This window comes from Ovis aries, chromosome 24 (genome assembly GCF_016772045.2).
Source record: "Ovis aries strain OAR_USU_Benz2616 breed Rambouillet chromosome 24, ARS-UI_Ramb_v3.0, whole genome shotgun sequence".
In the NCBI taxonomy this organism is placed as follows: domain Eukaryota; kingdom Metazoa; phylum Chordata; class Mammalia; order Artiodactyla; family Bovidae; genus Ovis; species Ovis aries.
This window is the reverse complement of record NC_056077.1, coordinates 22,618,279-22,641,420: the sequence shown is the minus strand read 5'-3', so window position 1 is coordinate 22,641,420 and position 23,142 is coordinate 22,618,279. Positions and strand designations below refer to the sequence as shown.

Genomic DNA, 23,142 nt, shown 5'->3' with positions numbered 1-23,142 from the left:
AGGTTGGTCATAACTTTCCTTCCAAGGAGTAAGTGTCTTTTAATTTCATGGCTGCAGTCACCATCTGAGGTGATTTTGGAGCTCCCCCGCAAAAAAAAAGGTCCAACACTGTTTCCACTGTTTCCCCATCTACTTCCCATGAAGTAATGGGACCAGATGCCATGATCTTCGTTTTCTGAATGTTGAGCCTTAGGCCAACTTTTTCACTCTCCTCTCTCACTTTCATCAAGAGGCTTTTGAGTTCCTCTTCACTTTCTGCCATAAGGGTGGTGTCATCTGCATATCTGAGGTTATTGATACTTCTCCCGGCAATCTTGATTCCAGCTGTGCTTATTCCAACCCAACGTTTCTCATGATGTACTCTTCATAGAAGTTAAATAAGCAGGGTAACAATACACAGCCTTGACGGACTCCTTTTCCTATCTGGAACCAGTCTGTTGTTCCATGTCCAGTTCTAACTGTTGCTTCCTGACCTGCATACAGGTTTCTCAAGAGGCAGGTTAGGTGGTCTGTTATTCCCATCTTTCACAATCTTCCACAGTTTATTGTGATCCACACAGTCAAAGGCTTTGGCATAGTCAATAAAGCAGAAATAAATGTTTTTCTGCAACTCTCTTGCTTTTCCATGATCCAGAGGATGTTGGCAATTTGATCTCTGGTTCCTCTGCCTTTTCTATAAACCAGCTTGAACATCTCGAAGTTCACAGTTCACATATTGCTGAAGCCTGGCTTGGAGAATTTGAGCGTTACTTTACTACTGTGTGAGATGAGTGCAATTGTGCAGTAGTTTGAGCATTCTTTGGCATTGCCTTTCTTTAGGATTGGAATGAAAAAGGACCTTTGCCAGTCCTGTGGCCACTGCTGAGTTTTCCAAATTTGCTGGCATATTGAGTGCAGCACTTTCACAGCATCATCTTTCAGGATTTGAAAGAGCTCCACTGGAATTCTATCACCTCCACTAGCTTTGTTCATAGTGATGCTTCCTTAGGCCCACTTGACTTCCCATTCCAGGATGACTGGCTCTAGGTGAGTGATCACACCATCGTGAGTATCTGAGTCATGAAGATCTCTTTTGTACAGTTCTCCTGTGTATTCTTGCCACCTCTTCTCAATATCTTCTGCTTCTGTTAGGTCCATACAATTTCCGTCCTTTATCGAGCCCATCTTTGCATGAAATGTTCCCTTGGTATCTCTATTTTTCTTGAAGAGATCTCTAGTCTTTCTCATTCTACTGTTTTCCTCTTTTTTTTTTACACTGATTGCTGAGGAAGGCTTTCTTATCTTTCCTTGCTACTCTTTGGAAGTCTGCAATCAGATGCTTATATCTTTTTTTTTCTCCTTTGCTTTTCAATTCTCTTCTTTTCACAGTAAGGCCTCCTCAGACAGCCATTTTGCTTTTTTGCATTTCTTTTCCATGGGGATGGTCTTGATCCCTGTCTCCTGTACAATGTCACATACCTCCGTCCATAGTTCTTCATGCAGTCTATCAGATCTAGTCCCTTAAATCTATTTCTCATTTCCACTGTATAATCATAAGGGATTTGATTTAGGCCATACCTGAATGGTCTAGTGGTGTTCCCTACTTTCTTCAATTTAAGTCTGAATTTGGCAATAAGGAGCTCATGATCTGAGCCACAGTCAGCTCCCAGTCTTGTTTTTGCTGACGATATAGAGCTTCTCCATCTTTGGCTGCAAAGAATATAATCAATCTGACTTGGGTGTTGACCATCTGGTGATGTCCGTGTGTAGAGTCTTCTCTTGTGTTGTTGGAAGAGGGTGCTTGCTATGACTAGTGCATTCTCTTGGCAAAACTCTATCAGCCTATGCCCTGCTTTATTCCATATTCCAAGGCCATATTTGCCTGTTACTCCAGGTGTTTCTTGACTTCCTACTTTTGCATTGCAGTCCCCTATAATGAAAAGGACATCTTTTTTGGGTGTTAGTTCTAGAAGGTCTTGTAGGTCTTCATAGAGCCATTCAACTTCAGCTTCCTCAGCATTACTGTTTGGGGCATAGGCTTGGATTACTTTGATATTGAATGGTTTGCCTTGGAAACGAACAGAGATCATTCTGTCATTTTGAGACTGCATCCAAGTACTGCAGTTCGGACTCTTTTGTTGACCATGATGGCTATTCCATTTCTTCTGAGGGATTCCTGCCCACAGTAATAGGTATAATGGTCATCTGAGTTAAATTCACCCATTCCAGTCCATTTTAGCTTGCTGATTCCTAGAATGTCGACTTTCACTCTTGCCGTCTCTTGTTTGACCACTTCCAATTTGCCTTGATTCATGGACCTGACATTCCAGGTTCCTATGCAGTATTGCTCTTTACAGCATCAGACCTTGCTTCTATCACCAGTCACATCCACAACTGAGTATTGTTTTTGCTTTGGCTCCATCCCTTCATTCTTTCTGGAGTTATTTCTCCACTGATCTCCAGTAGCATATTGGGCACCTACCGACCTGGGAGTTCCTCTTTCAGTATCCTATCATTTTGCCTTTTTGTACTGTTTATGGGGTTCTCAAGGCAAGAATACTGAAGTGGTTCGCTATTCCCTTCTCCAGTGGGCCACATTCTGTCAGACCTCTCCACCATGACCCTCCTGTCTTGGGTGGCCCCAAAGGGCATGGTTTGGTTTCATTGAGTTAGACAAGGTTGTGGTCGGTGTAATCAGATTGGCTAGTTTTCTGTGATTATTATTTCAGTGTGTCTGCCCTCTGATGCCCTCTCGTTACACCTACTGTCTTACCTGGGTTTCTCTTACCTTGGTCTTGGGGTATCTCTTCATGGCTGTTTCAGCAAAGCACAGCCACTGCTCCTTACTTTGAACGAAGGGTATCTCCTCACGGCCGCCCCTCCTGACCTCTTATAACCATCCTGACCTCTCACTTATAGCCATTTCCAATTTATAATCTGTTATGAGACCAGAAATATCCTCTAACCTACAGGAAACCTGAAGTTCAATGGGTTAGGAACACTGTAGAGTTTGGCAGTATGGAGGTGGAAGAGAAGTTGAGCATCACTCTAAGATTTCAGCCCCAAGTTTGAGAACTGAAAGCTCTGAAATACCTCGAACCTGAAGCACCAATATAATAGCAAAGACGGCTAAAGTTTCTCTTCCTGTAAATGACTTCATGTCCCTTCTGGCTGACTGCATATGGAGGGGTTGTAGGCTTTCCCAGTAAAGAGTGCTGCTCTGTGTGGAGCTTTCGTAGGCCATCTCTGGAATCCCAGGCAGAAAAAGAGGAGCAGTTTGGCTTATTTCCTGCTGGAGAAGCAGAGAGGGTGGCTCAGTGAAGGTCTTTGAGCTGAGCACTCCAACTCTTGCCAGGATTCCTTTCCTCCTCTGGTCCAGATGTCTTCCCTGTCAACTCAGATCTCCCCCTAAGAGGCATTTCCATTGCCTCTGGCTGTCCTCTCCCTTCCCTTTGTGTTTGTTTAGATTCTAAAAAGGGATTTATTACAGCAGCCTCTGGGCACATGTTCAAAAACACCCAAGCCAGGAGGTGAAATTTGCCCAGGTTCACATTGTACCCATCCACACAGCACTGCCCCCAGCTATACTGGGTCGGGGAACTTTCACAACAGCCTGAAGGAAAGTAGAGTTGTCCTTTGCCAAATCCAAGCAGTTTGGGCCTCAAGTCACTTTCTGACTACTCAGTGAGATGGGTTCAGAGAATCAACAACCAGCCACCTCCATCCAAGGGTCTGCACGTGGCTGATGATGACACGGGGTGATCCGGAGGGGGTTGCCTCCATCACCCCCAAGGGAGTTAGCCCACCCTCCAATTCTCCTTGATATTATTCAGGCCAGTCCTTTGCTTTTCCTTTTCCCCTTCTCTGCTGCCACATATTGACAGCTCTATCTTAGTATAAATTTTAGACATCAGCTGTTTTTATGAAAATTTCCCCTGTTGTTGGCATTGTTTGCCCTGTTTTCAGAATTAACTTTTTTGTCTATGCTCTGTGAGCATCGTGCATACAACTTTCACTCCTATACTTGATGTATACTTATTCACTAGTTACTGGTGCTGGTCTTTTGTTAGGCAATGGAAAAATAGTGGTGTGTGACAATATATAAGAGTTTAGCCTTCCTGGAGCTTCTTTTCTTTTTTTAAAAAAAACTTCTTTGGCTGTACCAGGTCTTAGCTGTGGCATAAGGGATCTTCCATTGTGGCATGCAGGATCTGGTTCCCTGACCAGGGGTAGAACCTGGGCTTCCTGCATTGACAGTGCAGAGTTTGAACCACTGGATCACCAGGGAAGTCCCTCTGGAGCTTACTTTCCAGGTTGCAGAGACAGACCAAAAAACTCTCACTCAATATTTATCTCCCTAAGTTATGAACTGCTTTACTATAATAGTGGTCATTTTTCTCATCTTACCAAACTCTATATACCACTGGCTATGTGCCTGGCTCATATGTGTGTACCACATATTAACTCCCCGTAAGGCAGGCACCATGCCTTACTCACTCTGTGTATCATCCCCCACACCTGCCGTGGGCCATCGTGCCTAGCATCATGCCTGCCACGCGATAGACACTTAATTCATCTCTGTTGAATTTGTGATTCATCTATATTGTCATGTTGATTAATTATAAAAAAGCCTGGGCAGGCAACTTTTAAAACAGAAGCATTCGAATTCAAGGGGAACCTATTAGGAACAGGTTTTTTCCTGTTTTCCTTAACTCTTATCTTTCAAGTACATTCAAGCACACACACAAAGTCTAATTAGGGGAACAATAATGACTTCCAGTACTTATCACAGAGGAAATTTATGAAGGGACTTGGTTATACAGACAATGGAGGAGATAATGGTAAGGTGTGGCTGATTCTAAAAATTGCCTTAAGATTTTTTCTCCCCCATTTAGAAATGGAGCCTATATCTTTGCCTAGGGAATTGAGACAGGTCTTGTGACTTGCTTTGGAAAGAAGTGATGTTGTGTAAGTTTAAGCGTGGGCCTCAAGAGGTCTTTCCTATTTCCCTTCTTGCTCTTAGAAACAGCTGCCAACTTAATGTATCTGGGCTAGGCTGTTGGATAATGAGAGACATATGGACCCACCATCGCCCCAGATGACAGCCAGCCAGCTCCCTAAGTGGAGGCCCCTGTGGATCTGGCTGCTGACTATGGATGCCTGAGTGTGCCCAGCCAAGACTGGCAGAAGAATTTCCCAGCTGATTCCAGTCTAAGTTGCTACCTCATGCTTGGTGAGCTACAAAGAATGGTTGTTGTTTTAGCCATTAAGTTGTAAAGTAGTTTGTTTCAGAACAAAAGCAAACCAGTACATGAAGTAATCCAAAAATTAGCAACAGCAGGGGTTTTTACTATTGGTGGTTGTAGAGACATGGGGAGGAGGCCATATACAAGGGGACCTGGGTATCCTGAACACCCAACAGAAGAGGATTAACAGCAGAGATGACCCATGGAGGCTTAGAGGTTCAGAGCAGCCAGAGCTGATTGAAGCAGAGAGAGTGAAATACCCAGATTTCCCTCTTCTGTTTGCCCTCCAGTCTCGCACCGGGGCTAGACATTATGAGCTGAGCTCAGCTGGCAGCCAGGTGGGACAAGAGCCTGGAGATGCAGGTTTCAGGGACCAGTCTCTTCTGCAACGCAGAGCAGAGGAGGGGAATGTCTGGGAATGGATGCAAGTCCTAATAGGCTCAAGACTGATTCTACACATCCTTCGGGAGAAAGAAAAAGAAGTTGAATTACTTCTTTTTTATTTGTATTCCCCGTTCAGGATCGCAGGAAATCAAACCAGTCAATCCTGAAGGAAATCAGTCCTGAATATTCATTGGAAGGACTGATGCTGAAGCTCCAACACTTTGACCACCTGATGCGAAGAAGTGACTCATTAGAAAAGACCCTGATGCTGGGAAAGATTGAAGGCAGGAGGAGAAGGGGATGATAGAGGATGAGATGGTTGGATGGCATCACTGACTCGATGGACTTGAGACTGAGCAAGCTCCGGGAGTTGGTGATGGACAGGGAAGCCTGGGGTGCTGTAGTCCCTGGGGTTACAAAGAGTCAGACACCACTAAGCGACTGAACTGAACTGATTCAGGTATTTAACCCAACCTAAAAATGAATTTTAACTGTTGAAAAGTTGTCATTGCAACTGTCTCAAACTTTTAACAAAATATTCCATCAGACTGTATTAGCATATTTATAAAATGTTGCACCCACAATAGCCCATTGAAAACACAAATCATCAAAACATAGTTTGAGTGGTACTCTTGTTAGGTCAAAGAGCACAGACATTATAAAACACTAAATTTTAAAAAAATGTTTTTTATTTAGAAAATATTTTTGGCTAGGCTACACAGCATAAAGGATCCTAGTTCCCCGATGAAGGATCAAACCCATGCCCCCTGCATTGGAAGCATGAGAGTCTTAACCAGCGGACTGCCAGGAAAGTCCCTAAAAAACTAATTTGATTAATTTAAGTTCATCCAGCAAGCATTAAAAACCTTTTGTATGGCAGTCAAGCACAGATGAAGAGTGACACAACACATATGCACACACATATAGACACAGACAATTTCAGTAGAATACAAGGGTTGATTCAAGGGATTAGATCTGGTGGACAGAGTGCCTGAAGGTCTATGGACAGAGGTTCATAATGCTGTACAGCAGGTGGTGACCAAAACCATCCTCAAGAAAAAGAAATGCAAGAAGGCAAAGTGGCTGTCTGAGGAAGCCTTACAATGGTGGAGGTAAAAACAGAAGTGAAAGGCAAAGGAGAAAAGGATATACCCAACTGCATGCAGAGTTCCAGACAATAGCAAGGAGAGATAAGAACGCCTTCTTAAGTGAACAATGCAGAGAAACAGAGGAAAACAATAGAATGGGAAAGACTGGAGATCTCTTTAAGAAAATTGGAGCTATCAAGGGAAAGTTTCATGCAAAGATGGGGACAATAAAGAACAGAAACGGCAAGGATCTAACAGAAGCAGAAGATATTAAGAAGAGGTGGCACGAATGCACAGAAGAACTGTACGAAAAAGGTCTTATGACCCAGATAATCACGATGGTGTGATCACCCACCTAGAGCCAGACATCCTGGAATGTGAAGTCACGTGGGCCTTAGGAAACATCACTACGAACAAAGCTAGTGGAGATGATGGAATTCCAGTTGAGCCATTTCAAATCCTAAAATATGATGCTGTGAAAATGCTACACTCAATATGCCAGCAAATTCTGGAAACTCAGCAGTTGTCCCAGAACTGGAAAAGGTCAGTTTTCATTCCAGTTCCAAAGTAAGGCAATGCCAAAGAAATGTTCAAACTACAGTATAATTGCGTTCATCTCACATGCTAACAAGGTAATGCTCAAAATCCTTCAGGCAAGGCCTCAACAGTGTGTGAACCTTGAACTTCTAAATGAACAAGCTGGATTTAGAAAAGTCAGAGGAAACAGAGATCAAATTTCCAACATATGTTGGATCATAGAAAAAGCAAGGGAACTCCAAAAGACACCTACTTCTGCTTCATTGACTACGCTAAAGCCTTTGACTGTGTGGATCACAGCAAACTCTGGAAAATTCTTAAAGAGATGGAAACACCAGACCACCTTACATGTCTCCTGAGAAACCTGCATGCAGGCCAAGAAGTTATCGAACTGGACATTAAACAATACTGGTTCAAAATTGGGAAAAGAGTACATCAAGGCTGTATATTGTCAACCTACCTATTTAACTTATGTGCAGAGTACATCATGAGAAACGCTGGGCTGAATGACTCACAAGGTGAAATCAAGATTGCCCGTTTGCTCAGTCGTGTTCACCTCTTCGAGAACCCATGAACTGTAGCCTGCCAGGCTCCTCTGTCCACAGAATTTTCCAGGCAAGAATATTGGAGTGGGTTGCCATTTCCTTCTCCAAGATTACCAGGAGAAATATTGACAACCTCAGATATGCAAATGTTAACATTCTAATGGCAGAAAGTGAAAAGGAACTAAAGAACCTCTTGATGATGGTGAAAGAGGAGAGTGAAAAAGCTGGCTTAAAATTCAACATTCAAAAAATTAAGGTCATGTCAGCCAGTCCCATCACTTCATGGCAAATAGATGGGGGAAAAGTGGGAACAGTGACAGACTTTATTTTCTTGGGCTCCAAAATCACGGCAGATGGTGACTGCAGCCATGAAATTAAAAGATACTTGCTCCTTGGAAGAAAAGCTAGAGTCCATGGGGTTGCAAAGTGTTGGACATGACTTAGCAACTGAACAAAAAAGGAGAAAAAAGGTCACAATTTCTGTCCTCTCTCATTTTGGTAGTAGCCAGGGCAAGTGAACGGGAGGGTATCCTGACATATCTTTCTCTTATTGAGGGTTGATTCGTTAGCTTGTTTGAGCTCACCTGAATTGCAAAAAGAGATCCAGAGTTGTCCCTTGGTATGGTAGATTGGTTTCAGGATTCCTGTGGATGGCAAAAGCCAAAGATGCTCATCCCTTATACAAAATAGTGTAGTATTTCCATATAACCTATGCACATTCTCCTTTATACTTTATATCACCTCTAGATTACTAATATTACCAATACACTGTAAATGCTATGTAAATAGTTGCTTGTGGGAGGAAAATTCAAGTTTTGCTTTTTTGGTACTTTCTGAAAATTTCTTTCCCCAAATGTCTTTAATTCAAGTTTGGTTGAATCTGCCAATGCAGAGGGAAAGGCTTCAGAAGGCCGACTGTACTTATTATTCTGTACCTTGTTTTTTTTCCCTTAACAACATATGGACATCCCTCCAGATGAGTGAGGCTTCACTCATGTATTCATTCAAATATTCTCTTGCCGGTTGACAAGTTGTTTTTCATTTTCAGCAACTACAAAAATATTGCAGTATCCTTGAGATGAGCCTGGGTATATTGGGACTTTCATTTCAGTAAAATAGATTCTCAAAGGCAGGATATCTAGGTCAGTGGAAGTTTGCATTTTTAATTGATCTGTCCAGATTACTTTTTTAATTGGTTGTAGAATTCCTATTCCTCAATGCTTTCAGCTGGAACTGGACACCACCATTCTTCCACTTGCAAATTTTGGTAAATATAAGGAGTGAAAAACATGCCGCAATGGTTTAATTTGCATTTCCCTGACTTCTATAGACATCGAATGTCTTGCTGTGTTTATTGACAATTTGTACATTCCCTTATGTGAATTGCCTGCTCATTTCTCTATTCAGTTATCTTTTTTCTTATCATTTGGTGAAAGCTCTTTGAATATTAGTAATTGTTCATCTTCATCCATATGTTTTGGAGAAGGAAATGGCAACCCACTCCAGTATTCTTGCCTGGAGAATTCCATGGGCAGAGGAGCCTGGTGAGCTGCAGTCCATGGGGTGGTGAAGAGTCAGACAGGACTGAGTGACTAACATACACACACATCCATATGTTTTACAAAGGTTCCCTTTTATCCTCAGAATATCATTTTTTAAAAACTTTTTATTTGGAAACATTCAGAGACTAACACAAACTTATGAAATGGTACAAAGAGTCACATGTATCCTTCACCCCACTGTGCCAAGGGTAGCATCTTTTATAACTATACTGTAATACCAAAACTCTATTGGTCTCCTGATATAGCATATGGTGCTATTTTGCTTTCAATAACTTTCTTTTTATTTATTTTTTATTTATTTATTTTTTAATTTTAAAATCTTTAATTCTTACATGCGTTCCCAAACATGAACCCCCCTCCCACCTCCCTCCCATAACATCTCTGTGGGTCATCCCCATGCACCAGCCCCAAGCATGCTGTATCCTGTGTCAGACATAGACTGGCGATTCAATTCTTACGTGATAGTATACATGTTAGAATGCCATTCTCCCAAATCATCCCAATAACTTTCTTATAAATTTTAGTATCTGATAAGTTAAATTTTAGTATCTGGTAAGCAAAATGGCTGTCTGAGGAGGCCTTACAAATAGCTGTGAAAAGAAGAGATGCAAAAAGCAAAGGAGAAAAGGAAAGATATTCCCATTTGAATGCAGAGTTCCAAAGAATAGCAAGGAGAAATAAGAAAGCCTTCCTCAGCGATCAATGCAATGAAATAGAGGGAAAAACAGAATGGGAAAGACTAGAGATCTCTTCAAGAAAATTAGAGATATCAAGGGAACATTTCATGCAAAGATGGGCTCAATAAAGGACAGAAATGGTATGGACCTAACAGAAGCAGAAGATATTAAGAAGAGGTGGCAAGAATACACAGGAGAACTGTACAAAAAATGTCTTCATGACCCGGATAATCATGATGGTGTGATCACTCACCTAGAGCCAGTTATCCTGGAATGGGAAGTCAAGTGGGCCTTAGGAAGCATCACTATGAACAAAGCTAGTGGAGGTGACAGAATTCCAGTGGAGCTATTTCAAATCCTGAAAGATGATGCTGTGAAAGTGCTGCACTCAATATGCCAGCAATTGGGAAGATCAGCAGTGGCCACAGGACTGGGAAAGGTCAATTTTCATTCCAATCCCAAACAAAGGCAATGCCAAAGAATGCTCAAACTACCGCACAATTGCACTCATCTCACATACTAGTAAAGTAATGCTCAAAATTCTCCAAGCCAGGCTTCAGGAATATGTGAACCGTGAACTCCCTGATGTTCAAGATGGTTTTAGAAAAGGCAGAGGAACCAGAGATCAAATTGCCAACATCCGCTGGATCATCAAAAAAGCAAGAGTGTTCCAGAAAAACGTCTATTTCTGCTTTATTAACTATGCGAAAGCCATTGACTGTGTGGATCACAATAAACTGTGGAAAATTCTGCAAGAGATGGGAATACCAAACCACCTGACCTGCCTCTTGAGAAACCTATATGCAGGTCAGGAAGCAATAGTTAGAACTGGACATGGAACAACAGACTGGTTCCAAATAGGAAAAGGAGTACGTCAAGGCTGTATATTGTCATCCCGCTTATTTAACTTATATGCAGAGTACACCATGAGAAATGCTGGGATGGAAGAAGCACCTTCTGGGCTGGAAGAAGCACAAGCTGGAATCAAGATTTCTGGGAGAAATATCAATAACCTCAGATATGCAGATGACACCACCCTTATGGCAGAAAGTGAAGAGGAACTAAAAAGCCTCTTGATGAAAGTGAAAGAGGAGAGTGAAAAAGGTGGCTTAAAGCTCAGCATTCAGAAAACTAAGATCATGGCATCTGGTCCTATCACTTCATGGGAAATAGATGGGGAAACAGTGGAAACAGTGTCAGAGTTTATTTTTGGGGGCTCCGAAATCACTGCAGATGGTGATTGCAGCCATGAAACTGAAAGACGCTTACTCTTTGGAAGGAAAGTTATGACCAACCTATATAGCATATTCAAAAGCAGAGATATTACTTTGCCAACAAACGTCTGTCTAGTCAAGGCTATGGTTTTCCAGTAGTCACGTATGGATGTGAGAGCTGGACGGTGAAGAATGCTGAGCGCCAAAGAATTGATGCTTTTGAACTGTGGTGTTGGGGAATACTCTTGCGAGTCCCTTGGACTGCAAGGAAATCCAACCAGTCCATCCTAAAGGAGACCAGTCCTGGGTGTTAACTGGAAGGACTGATGCTGAAGCTGAAATTCCAATACTTTGGCCACCTGATGGGAAGAGTTGACTCATTGGAAAAGACTCTGATGCTGGGAGGGATTGGAGGCAGGAGGAGAGGGGGAAGACAGAGGATGAGATGGCTGGATGGCATCACCGACTCGATGGACATGAGTTTGGGTGAACTCCAGGAGTTGGTGATGGACAGGGAGGCCTGGCGTGCTGCGATTCATGGGGTGGCAAAGAGTTGGATACGAATGAGTGACTGAACTGAACTGAAGTTAAATCCCACCACTCCATGCTTTTTCTTTATTTTGGGAGCTATTCTCAGATTCTTATATTTTCCATTCAAAATTTAAAATAATTTAAACCACTCACTCCCCTTATCTTCCCCCTAAAATTCTGATTTCAACTCAAAGTTACATATTAGTTTGTGAAAGATTGACAGTCCTGATTGCAAGTCTCTTAAAGTTACATGTTAGTTTGTGGAGGATGGATATTTCAAAATACCAAGCTTTCATATTCAGGAATGGAATATTTCTCTTCAGCTATTCAGGTCTTTTTTATACTTTTTAATGAGAATTTAGGTCTCTTCATGTCGATGATGCACCTTCTAGGGACAATTTCGGAGAAGGCAAAGGCATCCCACTCCAGTACTCTTGCCTGGAAAATCCCATGGACTTAGGAGCCTGGTAGGCTGCAGTCCATGGGGTCACCAAGAGGTGGACATGACGGAGCGACTTCACTTTCACTTTTAACTTTTATGCATTGCAGAAGGAAGTGGCAGCCCACTCCAGTGTTCTTGCCTGGAGAATCCCAGGGATGGTGGAGCCTGGTGGGCTGCCGTCTATGGGGTCACACAGAGTCGGACACGACTTAAGTGACTTAGCAGCAGCAGCAGGGACAATTTATTCATAGTCACATTAATTTAATTTAATCACATCTGCAATATTCCTTCTGTCATTTAATGCAATACAGTCACAGGTTTTAGGGCTTCCCTCATAGCTCAGTTGGTAAAGAATCTGCCTTTGTGGCTCAGCTGGTAAAGAATCTGCCTGCAATGCGGGCTACCTGGGTTTGATCCCTGGGTTGGGAAGATGCCCTGGAGAAGGCAACAGCTACCCACTCCAGTATTCTGGCCTGGCGAATTCCATGGACTCACAAAGAGTCCATGGAGTCACAAAGAGTTGGCCTCGACTGAGTGACTTTCACTTTTCACTTTCACAGGTTTTGAAGATTACTTTGTGGATACCTTTGGGGGAGGGTGTTATTCTATCCACCACAGTTGAGATGATTTTCATGTCTTACTCTTTATTGCTGGCATGAAGAAAATTTTATATATATATTTATTTATTTGCCCTCACCCATATGGTGTGTGAGATCTTCGCTTCCTGACCGGGAATCAAACTCTTGCCCTGTGCAGTGGAAGCAGAGTCTTAATCACAGGACAGCCAAGGAAGTCCATATTTACTTTTGTATTCTTAACTATTATCACTCACCTTCAGTTCAGTTCAGTTCAGTCACTCAGTCGTGTCCGACTCTTTGTGACCCCATGAATTGCAGCACGCCAGGCCTCCCTGTCCATCACCAACTCCTGGAGTTCACTCAAACTCACATCCATCGAGTCGGTGATGCCATCCAGCCATCTCATCCTCTGTCGTCCCCTTCTCCTCCTGCCCCCAGTCCCTCCCAGCATCAGAGTCTTTTCCAATGAGTCAACTCTTCCCATCAGGTGGCCAAAGTATTGGAGTTTCAGCTTTAGCATCATTCCTTCCCAAGAACACCCAGGACTGATCTCCTTTAGAATGGACTGGTTGGGTCTCCTTGCAGTCCAAGAGACTCTCAAGAGTCTTCTCCAACACCAGAGTTCAAAAGCATCAATTCTTTGGTGCTCAGCTTTCTTCCAGAGAAGGCAATGGCACCCCACTCCAGTGTTCTTGCCTGGAGAATCCCAGGGATGGTGGAGCCTGTTGGGCTGCCGTCTATGGGGTCGCACAGAGTGGGACACGACTGAAGTGACTTAGCAGCAGCAGCAGCAACAGCTTTCTTCACTGTTCAACTCTCACATCCATACATGACCAATGGAAAACCATAGCCTTGACTAGACGGACCTTTGTTGGCAAAGTGATGTCTCTGTTTTTCAATATGCTCTCTAGGTTGGTCATAACTTTCCTTCCAAGGAGTAAGCGTCTTTTAATTTCATGGCTGCAGTCACCATCTGCAGTGATTTTGGAGCCCCCCAAAATAAAGTCTGACAGTGTTTCCACTATTTCCCCATCTATTCCCCATGAAGTGATGGGACCGGATGCCATGATCTTAGTTTTCTGAATGCTGAGCTTTAAGCCAACTTTTTCACTCTCCTCTTTCACTTGCATCAAGAGGCTTTTGAGTTCCTCTTCACTTTCTGCCATAAGGGTGGTGTCATCTGCATATCTGAGGTTATTGATATTTCTCCTGGCAATCACCTTACCAAAGTTTACTTTTTTTGATTAATTTTATTTTTCGCTGTGCTAGGTCTTTGCTGCTCTGAGGGTTTTCCCCTAATTGTGGAACGCTCTAGTCTCCGTGTGAGGACTTCTCATTGTGGTGGCTTCTCTTGTTGTAGGGCACAGGTTCGAGGGCACAGGCACAATAGTTGCGGCACACGGGCTTAGTTGCTCTGAGGCACATGGGATCTTCCCGGATCAGGGATCAAACCTGTGTCTCCTGCACTGGCAGGTGGATTCTTTACCACTGAGCCGCCAGGGAAGTGCCCCAAAGGTTCATCATTTCAAATAGCTTTGGCTGAATCTTTTGGATTTCCTGAATATGCAATTACATCATATGAATATAAAGTAATTTTTGTCTCTTTTCTCCCAGGTTTTGTGTGGATTACTTAATCATACTAAGTAATGTATTGCATTAGTTAAGGTCTTCCAAGCAATGTTGAGAACGATAACTTTGACAGAAATGACCTCAGCTCATATTATACATGCTATCAGTTTTTGGTAAATGATTTGTATCATTTAAAAATAGCTTTGTTTTTTGTGTATTGGGGGGAAATGAACTCATAAATGTTCTTTCCTCCACACTGGGGGTGGAGGAGGTGGTGGCTAGACTCTTATACCTCTGAGTCTGAGAAGGGGACAGATTTTTTTTTTTTTAACCACTCTGAGATCAAGTCAGGTGAACTGGATATTTTAATTTCTGTCTCCTGGGGTCAGCGAGATGGAGCAATCCCCACTAAGTACATCCAAGAGAACCCCAGTGTCTACCATACATCTTTTCTCAAAAAAGCCATAAAATCTTTGTCTCAGCCCAAGAAGGAAGCCCCACGCTGTCCCTCCTCTGGAACTCTCAGAACAAGTGCTAACCTCACATACCTTGCAGTTTCCATCAGAGCTCTTATTTTGATATTTATATTGCTCCAAAAACAGACCACAAAGGGGAGGGATTGGGGATATTCACCCAGTGGGTCATCTTCCTAGAACTTCCTTAATTATGTCACGCTGAAATTTTGAAGCAGATGAGTAACACGATCAGATTTCTGTTAAAAAAGTATTTCTGGAAGAAGCTTAAGTGATCGATTTGAATCGTATCCCTGTTAAAAAAATATGATAAGCTGCACTGTTACATAAAATATGGCATACCCACAGAGGAGGTTATAAGAGGATGTGAATACAAGGAAACAGGTCATCTTAGAGGGAGCCTGTCACACCGTGTAGCAGCCCAAATAAGGTAGTTCTGAATATACTGACATGGCAAATCTCCAAGACATATTAAGTGGAAAAAGGAAATAACAAAACGGTTTATGGTACCATTTATTATTTTTTTAAATCATACAAAAATAGTAAAAAAAAAAATTTTTTTTCTGTGTAGATATGCAAAGAAAAACACCCCCAACTGGTTACCATGGTTAAATCTTGAATTTTTGATTATCTGTATTGTTTATATTTTAAAAATGATAATATATTCATGCTTTGTGCAATTAAAAATGCTTTTCAAATAATACATGAAACAGACTTCGGTGAGTATAGAACAGAACTCATGGGAGCTCAAAGTAGTATGGCATTAAGTGAGATGCCAGAAAAAAGCAGAGAAGTGAGAGGTACTTAGGAAATAATAACCAAGATATCTTAAAGCATCTGATAGAAAGGGAGGAGTCTCGGATGATTTAAGGTTTTGGGTTAGGTAATGGGGGTGGATGAAATCTAGGGGGAGCAGGCGTGGGGGTAAATGTCCTTAACAATTCCTTCCAAGCTTAAGGCATATGAGGCCACTGATATCTGTGGGTTCTGTATCTGGGGAGATAATTAAGAGAAAGCTGAGAAATAAACCTTCACCTAAATTCTTGACTATAGTGCTACATTAACCTCACAACTTCCTAGAGGAAAATGCCAGAGCGAATAGTTATTGTTACAGTGATGTGAAAGTTGCTCGGTCGTGTCTGACTCTTTGCGACCCCAGGGAATTCTCCAGGCTAGACTACTGGAGTGGGCAGCCGTTCCCTTCTCCAGGGGATCTTCCCAAGCCAGGGATCGAACCCAGGTCTCCTGCATTGCAGACAGATTATTTACCAGCTGAGCCACCAGGGAAGCCTGATGACAGCTCTGGTCAAAGACTCCAGGGTCATCCCCATGTTGAGTTATGCTGGTGGGCACGTGTCTTGAACACATGCCTTGTCTGGAATGGTAAAGCCGAAATGACCTACTTCAATCTTCCTTTTCCCCCAAACCACTCTGGAACCCTTTTGATTCTCAGACCCTTTGCAACCCCATAGTGACCTGGGATCAGAGAGAAATAAACCAAGATTGTAATCTGTAAATAAGAATCCAAAGGGAAAAGACAAACAGCTCTCTCTGCATGATGCTAACACACACACACACACACACACACACACACACACACACACACACCCCACCCCCAACACCCTGGGTCTTGCTCTACCCAGGTCTTAATGCATAAAATGAATCCTCTTTAGGGGTGTGTGTGTGTGTGTGTGTGTGTGTGTGTGTGTGTGTGTGTTCGAAGTGGGTCTGGGATGAAGATGAGGGTGGGTGGAACTTTGAGTTCAAATATCCCCTCCACAGTTTGTTCTCTTTTAAATGCAGTTTCCCACCCAGACTGTGGACAACTTAAGACTGGTGTTTCTTTGCCTCCTTAACAGAGGAGATAACGCTCATGACTCCAGCCATGAAAATTTCTCTCAGCTATTCATCTGGGACCAATGGAAAATGACCACTGATTTTAACAAGAGTCCTTTCCAAACATCTCTTTGGCACTGGCTCCAGAAGCTGCTGAAAAAATGTCAGAAAGGAAGTTAGTAAATTAACCTCAAGGCCACATTCTTTACTGGATCTGGGAGCCTCTCGGTTAATTATCATTTCAATGGTGTTCAGTTAGAGTGTCCAGTCAGGCCTCCCAGAGAGTGTTAACATCCTAAACAAAGTCCAAACCATGCACCACTCAGGAAAGAATCCCTAGACATGCCACCACTCTGCATTCTTCACACTCCAAGCCTTCCTTTATCCACTTAATCCCTTGTTTCTACAGTGCAATTAAAGCTCCTTTCCTATTTTTTCTGCTTAAAGAAGCAGCAGGGTATCCACCCAGTCTCCACCCCTCCTCCCCCACCAAGGTTCACTGACTGGAACTTGAATTGTTCTGCACTCACAGCAGAGACTCTCAGGCCAGATTGCACACTGGAATAATCTGGAAGCTTGAGAAGCCCTATTTCTAAAGATTTGGACTTAATTGGCCTCGGGTTAGGTCCAAGGCATCAGGATTTTGAAAAGTTATCAGATGATTCTAATGGGCAGTTGGAGTTGAGACCAATTCACCTACATCCTGGACAGGCTCATGGACTAAGCAAACTACAGCTCTTCCAAACAGATTTTCTCCAATTCAAAGTCTCTCTCTCTTTTTCCTTTTTTTTAAAAATTGCAGGATAGTTGCTTTACAATATTGTGTTGGTTTCTGCCATACATCAAGTCAGCCACAGGTATACAGAAATGTCCCCTCTCTCTTGAACCCCCTTCCTGTCTCTCTCCCCATCCCATCCCTCTAGGTTGTCACAGAGCAGTGGGTTGAGCTCCCTGTGTCACACAGAAAATTCCCACTTTCTATCTATTTTACATGTAGTAATGTATATGTTAGGAGAAGGCAACAGCAACCCACTCCAGGACTCTTGCCTGGAAAATCCCATGGACAGAGGAGCCTGGTAGGCTGCAGTCCATGGGGTCATGAAGAGTTGGACACGACTGAGCGATTTGACTTTCACTTTTCACTTTCATGCATTGGAGAAGGAAATGGCAACCCACTCCAGTGTTCTTACCTGGAGAATCCCAGGGACGGGGGAGCCTGGTGGGCTGCCGTCTATGGGGTCGCATAGATTCGGACACTGCTCAAGCAACTTGGCAGCAGCAGCAGCAGCAGCAGCAGCAATGTATATGTTGGGCTTCCTGGTGGTATTAGTGGTAAAGAACCCATCTGCCAATACAGGAGACATAAGAGACGCAGGTTCGATCCCTGGGTTGGGAAAATCCCCTGGAGGAGGGCATGGCAACCCACTCCAGTATGCCTTTTGTTTTTAAATTAATAAATTAATTTTAATGGGAGGATAATTACTTTGCAATATTGTGGTGGTTTTTGCCATACACCAAAGTGAATCAGCCAGGGGTGCACATGTGTCCCCCATCCTGAAGCCCCTCCTCCCTCCTTCCTCCCCACCCCATCCCTCTGGGTTACCCCAGAGCACTGGCTTTGAATGCCCTGCTTCATGTACCAGACTAGCAGTGGTCATCTATTTTACACATGATAATATACATGTTTCAATGCTATTCTCTCAAAGTATCCCACCCTCGCCTTCTCCGGCATAGTTCAAAAATTTTTTCTTTATATCTGTGACTCTTTTGCTACTCTACATATAGGATCATCATTACCATTTTTCTAAATTTCATATGTATGCATTAAGATACTGCATTGGTATTGCTCTTTCTGACTTACTTCGTGCTATATAATAGTCTCCAGTTTCATCCACCTCATTAGAACTGACTCAAATGCATTCTTTTTTTTTAATAGCTGAGTAGTATTCCATTGTGTTTATGTACCACAACTTCCTTATCCATTTGTCTGCCAGTGGACATCTAGGTTACTTCCATGTCCTAGCTATTGTAAACACTGCTGCAAAGAACATTGGGCTACATGTGTCTCTTTCAATTCTGGTTTTCTTGCTGTGTGTGCCCAGCAGTGGGATTTCTGGGTCATTCAGTTCAGTCCAGTTGTTCAGTTGTGTCCGACTCTTTGCCACCCCATGAACCAGAGAACGCCAGGCCTCCCTGTCCATCACCAACTCCTGGAGTCCACCCAAACCCATGTCCATTGAGTCGGTGATGCCCTCCAATCTTCTCATCCTCTGTCGTCCCCTTCTCCTCCTGTCTGCAATTTTTGCCAGCATTAGGGTCTTTTCAAATGAGTCAGCTCTTTGCATCAGGTGGCCAAAGTATTGAAGTTTCAGCTTCAATATCAGTCCCACAAATGAACACCCAGGACTGGTCTCCTTTAGGATGGACTGGTTGGATCTCCTTGCAGTCCAAGGGACTCTCAAGAGTCTTCTCCAACACCACAGTTCAAAAGCATCAGTTCTTTGGGGCTCAGCTTTCTTTATAGTCCAATTCTAATATCCATACATGACCACAGGAAAAACCATGGCCTTGACTAGATGGACCTTTGTTGACAGAGTAATGTCTCTGCCTTTCAATATGCTCTCTAGGTTGGTCATAACTTTCCTTCCAAGGAGTAAGCGTCTTTTAATTTCATGGCTGCAATCATCATCTGATTTTGAAGCCCATAAAAATAAAAAATAAAGTCTGCCACTGTTTCCACTGTTTCCGCATCTATTTCCCATGAAGTGATGGGACCAGATGCCATGATCTTAGTTTTCTGAATGCTGAGCTTTAAGCCAACTTTTTCACTCTCCTCTTTCACTTTCATCAAGAGGCTCTAGTTCTTCTTCACTTTCTGACATGAGGGTGGTGTCATATGCATATCTGAGGTTATTGATATTTCTCTGGGCAATCTTGATTCCAGCTTGTGCTTCCTCCAGCCCAGCGTTTCTCATGATGTACTCTGCATATATGGCAGTTCTATTTCCAGTTTTTAAGGACTCTCCACACCGTTTTCCATAGTGGCTGTACCAGTTTCCATTCCCATCAACAGTGTAAGAGGGTTCCCTTTTCTCCACACCCTCGCCAGCATTTATTGTTTGTAGACTTTTTGATGGCAGTGATTCTGACCTGTGTGAGATGATACCTCATCGTGGTTTTGATTTGCATTTCTCTGATAATGAGTGATGTTGAGCATATTTTCATGTGTTTGTTAGCCATCTGTATGTCTTCTTTGGAGAAATGTCTATTTAGTTCTTTGGCCCACTGTTTGATTGGCTTGTATGTCTTCCTGGTATTGAGTTGCATGAGCTGCTTGTATATTTTGGAGCGTAATTCTTAGTTGTTTTGTTTGCTATTATTTTTTCCCATTCTGGAGGTTGCCTTTTTACCTTACTTACAGTTTCCTTCATTGTGCAAAAGCTTTTAAGTTTAATTAGGTCCCAACTGTTTATTTTTGGTTTTATTTCCATTACTCTGGCAGGTGGGTCAAAGAGGATCGTGCTGTGATTTATGCCAGAGCCACTCCAGTATTCTTGCCTGGAGAATCTCATGAACAGAGGAGACTGGTGGCTACAGTCCACAGGGTCACAAGGAGTCGGACAAGACTGAAGTGACTTACCATGCACACATGCACACTGTATGTTTCCGTGCTACTCTCTCAATTCATCCCACCCTCTCCTTCCCCCACTGTGCCCGCAAGTCTGTTCTCTATGTCTGTGTGTCCATTGCTGCCCTGCCGATAGGTTCATCAGTACCATCTTTCTAGATTCTATATACATGCATTAATATAAAATATTCTGACTTTCCTTCCTCTATCTCTCTTGGTTCTACTTTTCTAAAATTCTAATCTGATAGAAATTTCTGTGATGATTGTGTTAACCTAAAACAAGAAAACAATCACTTATTTTACCAGCAAAACAAGTTTACTTGGGAATAGCAAAGATTTGCAATTTAGGACTATGGCAAACCACACGCAAGCTTTGTAACGCAAAGGAGGGGAAACTCGGACTTCCCTGGTGGCCCAGTGATTAAGAATCAGCCTGCCAATGCAGGGAACATGGGTTTGATTCTTAGTCCAGGAGGATTCCACATGCTGCCCCGCGTTGCCACTACTGAAGCCAAAGCACACTGGAGCCCCTGCTCTGCAACAAGAGAAGCCACTGCAATGAGAAGCTCGAGCACCGCAGCTGGAGAGGAGCCCCAGCTCACCACAGCTAGAGAAAACCCACACTCAGCAACGAAAATCCAACCCGGCCAAAAATAAATTAATCAAATGAAATTTGAAAAGGAGGGGACACTCTCTTATAGAGGAGGAAGGGAAGTTGGGAGGGGCTGTTATGTCCACTGCAGGAAGCTGGGAACTGGAATATAGTGGCTTGCCATTGGCTGATATGTGACAGTCTCTCATTGGCTGAGCTGTTGCCAGGTAAGGAGAAGATCTCTCTTCCTCCTGCTGGTGGTAGTAAAGTAGCATCGCTTCCGGCTGGAGATGCAAGGTAAGTCTCTTCCTGTTGGGAATCTGTATTGATGCTGAAAGGTACATTCGTGAGAGCTCCCCCTTCTGGCCTCCTGACCCCACTGTAATAAGATTTCTTTCTCCGTTAATTTTCCAATGGGAAATGCTCATATAAGGACCAGAACTAGAATGAGGCAAGTGAGGCATGCAGGGTGCAAAATTTAAGGAAGCTCTTGCTTTCAGATGCTGACACTTCAGTTGTACAATTCTGGGAGTCAGTGCCTCCTTAAATTTTGAACAGATGGTAACTCACCTTAATCTTGGCCCTGGTTTGTATAGCACATGCATTCTTTATTTTTCAGGTCTCAGGGAACCCTACATGCTTCTGATCACACTTGTTTCTGAAAAAAAAATTTTTTTTATTTGTTTATTTTGGCTGTGCTGGGTCTTCGTTGCTGTGCGGGCTTTCCTCTAGTTGAGGCGAGTAGGGTCTACTCTCTAGTTGCGGTGCTCCGGCTTCTCTTGTTGTGGAGCAGGGGCTCTAGGGTGCACAGGCTTCCGCAGTTGTGGCTTGTAGGCTCTAGAGCACGGGCTCAATAGTTGTGGTGCACGGGCTTAGTTGCTCAGCACCGCTGAGCCACCAGGGAAGCCCCAGCCCAGGCATGATGAGGATGTTACCGCCTCCGGCGGGGCAAACATTTGTTCCTAGTTGTGGGGGGTGAGGGGGAGGCAAAACAAATCTTGCTGTTTTTATGTATGAAACACAAGATACTGTGGTGCCCTGAGGACAAGAGAACAAGATGAGCGAGAAGGGTCTTGAATGCAGGAACAGAAAAAGCCGGACCCTTATCTCCGTTTCTGCCATGTTGTAACTGTTGCAGAATATTTAAGCCCTCCTGAGTAGTATGGCCTGTCCCCTCCTACCCTGCTACCTACCTAAGGAAATGTATTTGGCTAACTCTTCTCTCACCCTATGTAGGGAATGTGTATATACCTCACCCAATCAGCAAATGACTGGCAAGCCCATTCCTATCGCCTGGCTATAAAAACAGACCAAAGACCCATATCTGGCCTGGCTCTCCCTGGAGCCCATCCACTGTTCTAACAGTGTGAAAGTGAAAGTGTTAGTTGCTGAGTCGTGTCTGACTGTTTGTGATCCTATGGACTGTAGCCTGCCAGGCTCCTCTGTCCATGAAATTCTCCAGGCAAGAATACTTGAGTGGGTTGCCATACCCTCCTCCAGGGGATATTCCTGACCCAGGGATCAAACCCAGGTCTCCTACATTGCAGGCAGCTTCTTTACTCTCCAAGCTGCTAGAGAAGCCCTCTAACAGTGTCTTCCGCTCTGATAAACTCTGTTCTCCTCTCATTCTGCCTCTTGTCTGGAAATTCTTTTCCAACAAGTGCACAGACCATGACATATACGTATACTATACCTGTGCTACTAAAATTTCATGGTGGGGGGGGTGGAAACTAGGGGGGGAAAATGCCTAAAAAGACTCCTAGAAGAAGCAATAGTGAAAAAAAAAAAAGGTGGAGAAACACTGATATACTGAGCATAAATGCTATTAAGCACTTGGAATGTAGCTAATGAGACTGAGAAGCTGAATTTTAAGTTACATTTAATTTTAATTCATTTCAGTTTAAATACCTACCTATCGTTGCTGATTACTATGCTACACAGCTCAGATTGAGAGAATGGACAAGACAAATAAGATTATTACAATCCCTGCTCTGGTCCAAAGCACAAACATTCTGGAGACAAATGGGAGCTTCCTGGCAATTCACAATATAAGCACTGATCCACTCACTCACAGAACATCTCAGAACCCAATGAATTTCACCAGCTGTGCACCCTAGAGGAGCAGACAAGAAGCAGAGCAGAGGAAAAAGGAAGATCCTACCAGGAAAAAATGCACTATAGGAAGGTAATGAGGACATTGTTTGGGGAGAAATGATCTCCCAGCCACGTGATTGGCTTCACCGGGGGGATGCTTGAAACAT

The 23,142-nt window shown here is 43.2% G+C and overlaps 1 long non-coding RNA gene across 2 annotated transcripts; it reads left to right on the top strand.

Moving 5' to 3' along the window:
• Window positions 1-699: 699 nt before the first annotated feature.
• Window positions 700-22,597, top strand: LOC121817798 (uncharacterized). Of its 2 annotated transcripts, XR_009598298.1 has the most exons (4): window positions 724-1,026; window positions 5,003-5,212; window positions 5,746-6,069; window positions 20,164-22,597. It is a non-coding gene; the product is annotated as an uncharacterized LOC121817798 (long non-coding RNA). The 2 variants fall into 2 exon arrangements; XR_006057841.2 differs by lacking the exon at window positions 20,164-22,597 and having other exon boundaries at window positions 700-1,026; window positions 5,746-9,156.
• The last annotated feature ends 545 nt before the right edge of the window (window positions 22,598-23,142 follow it).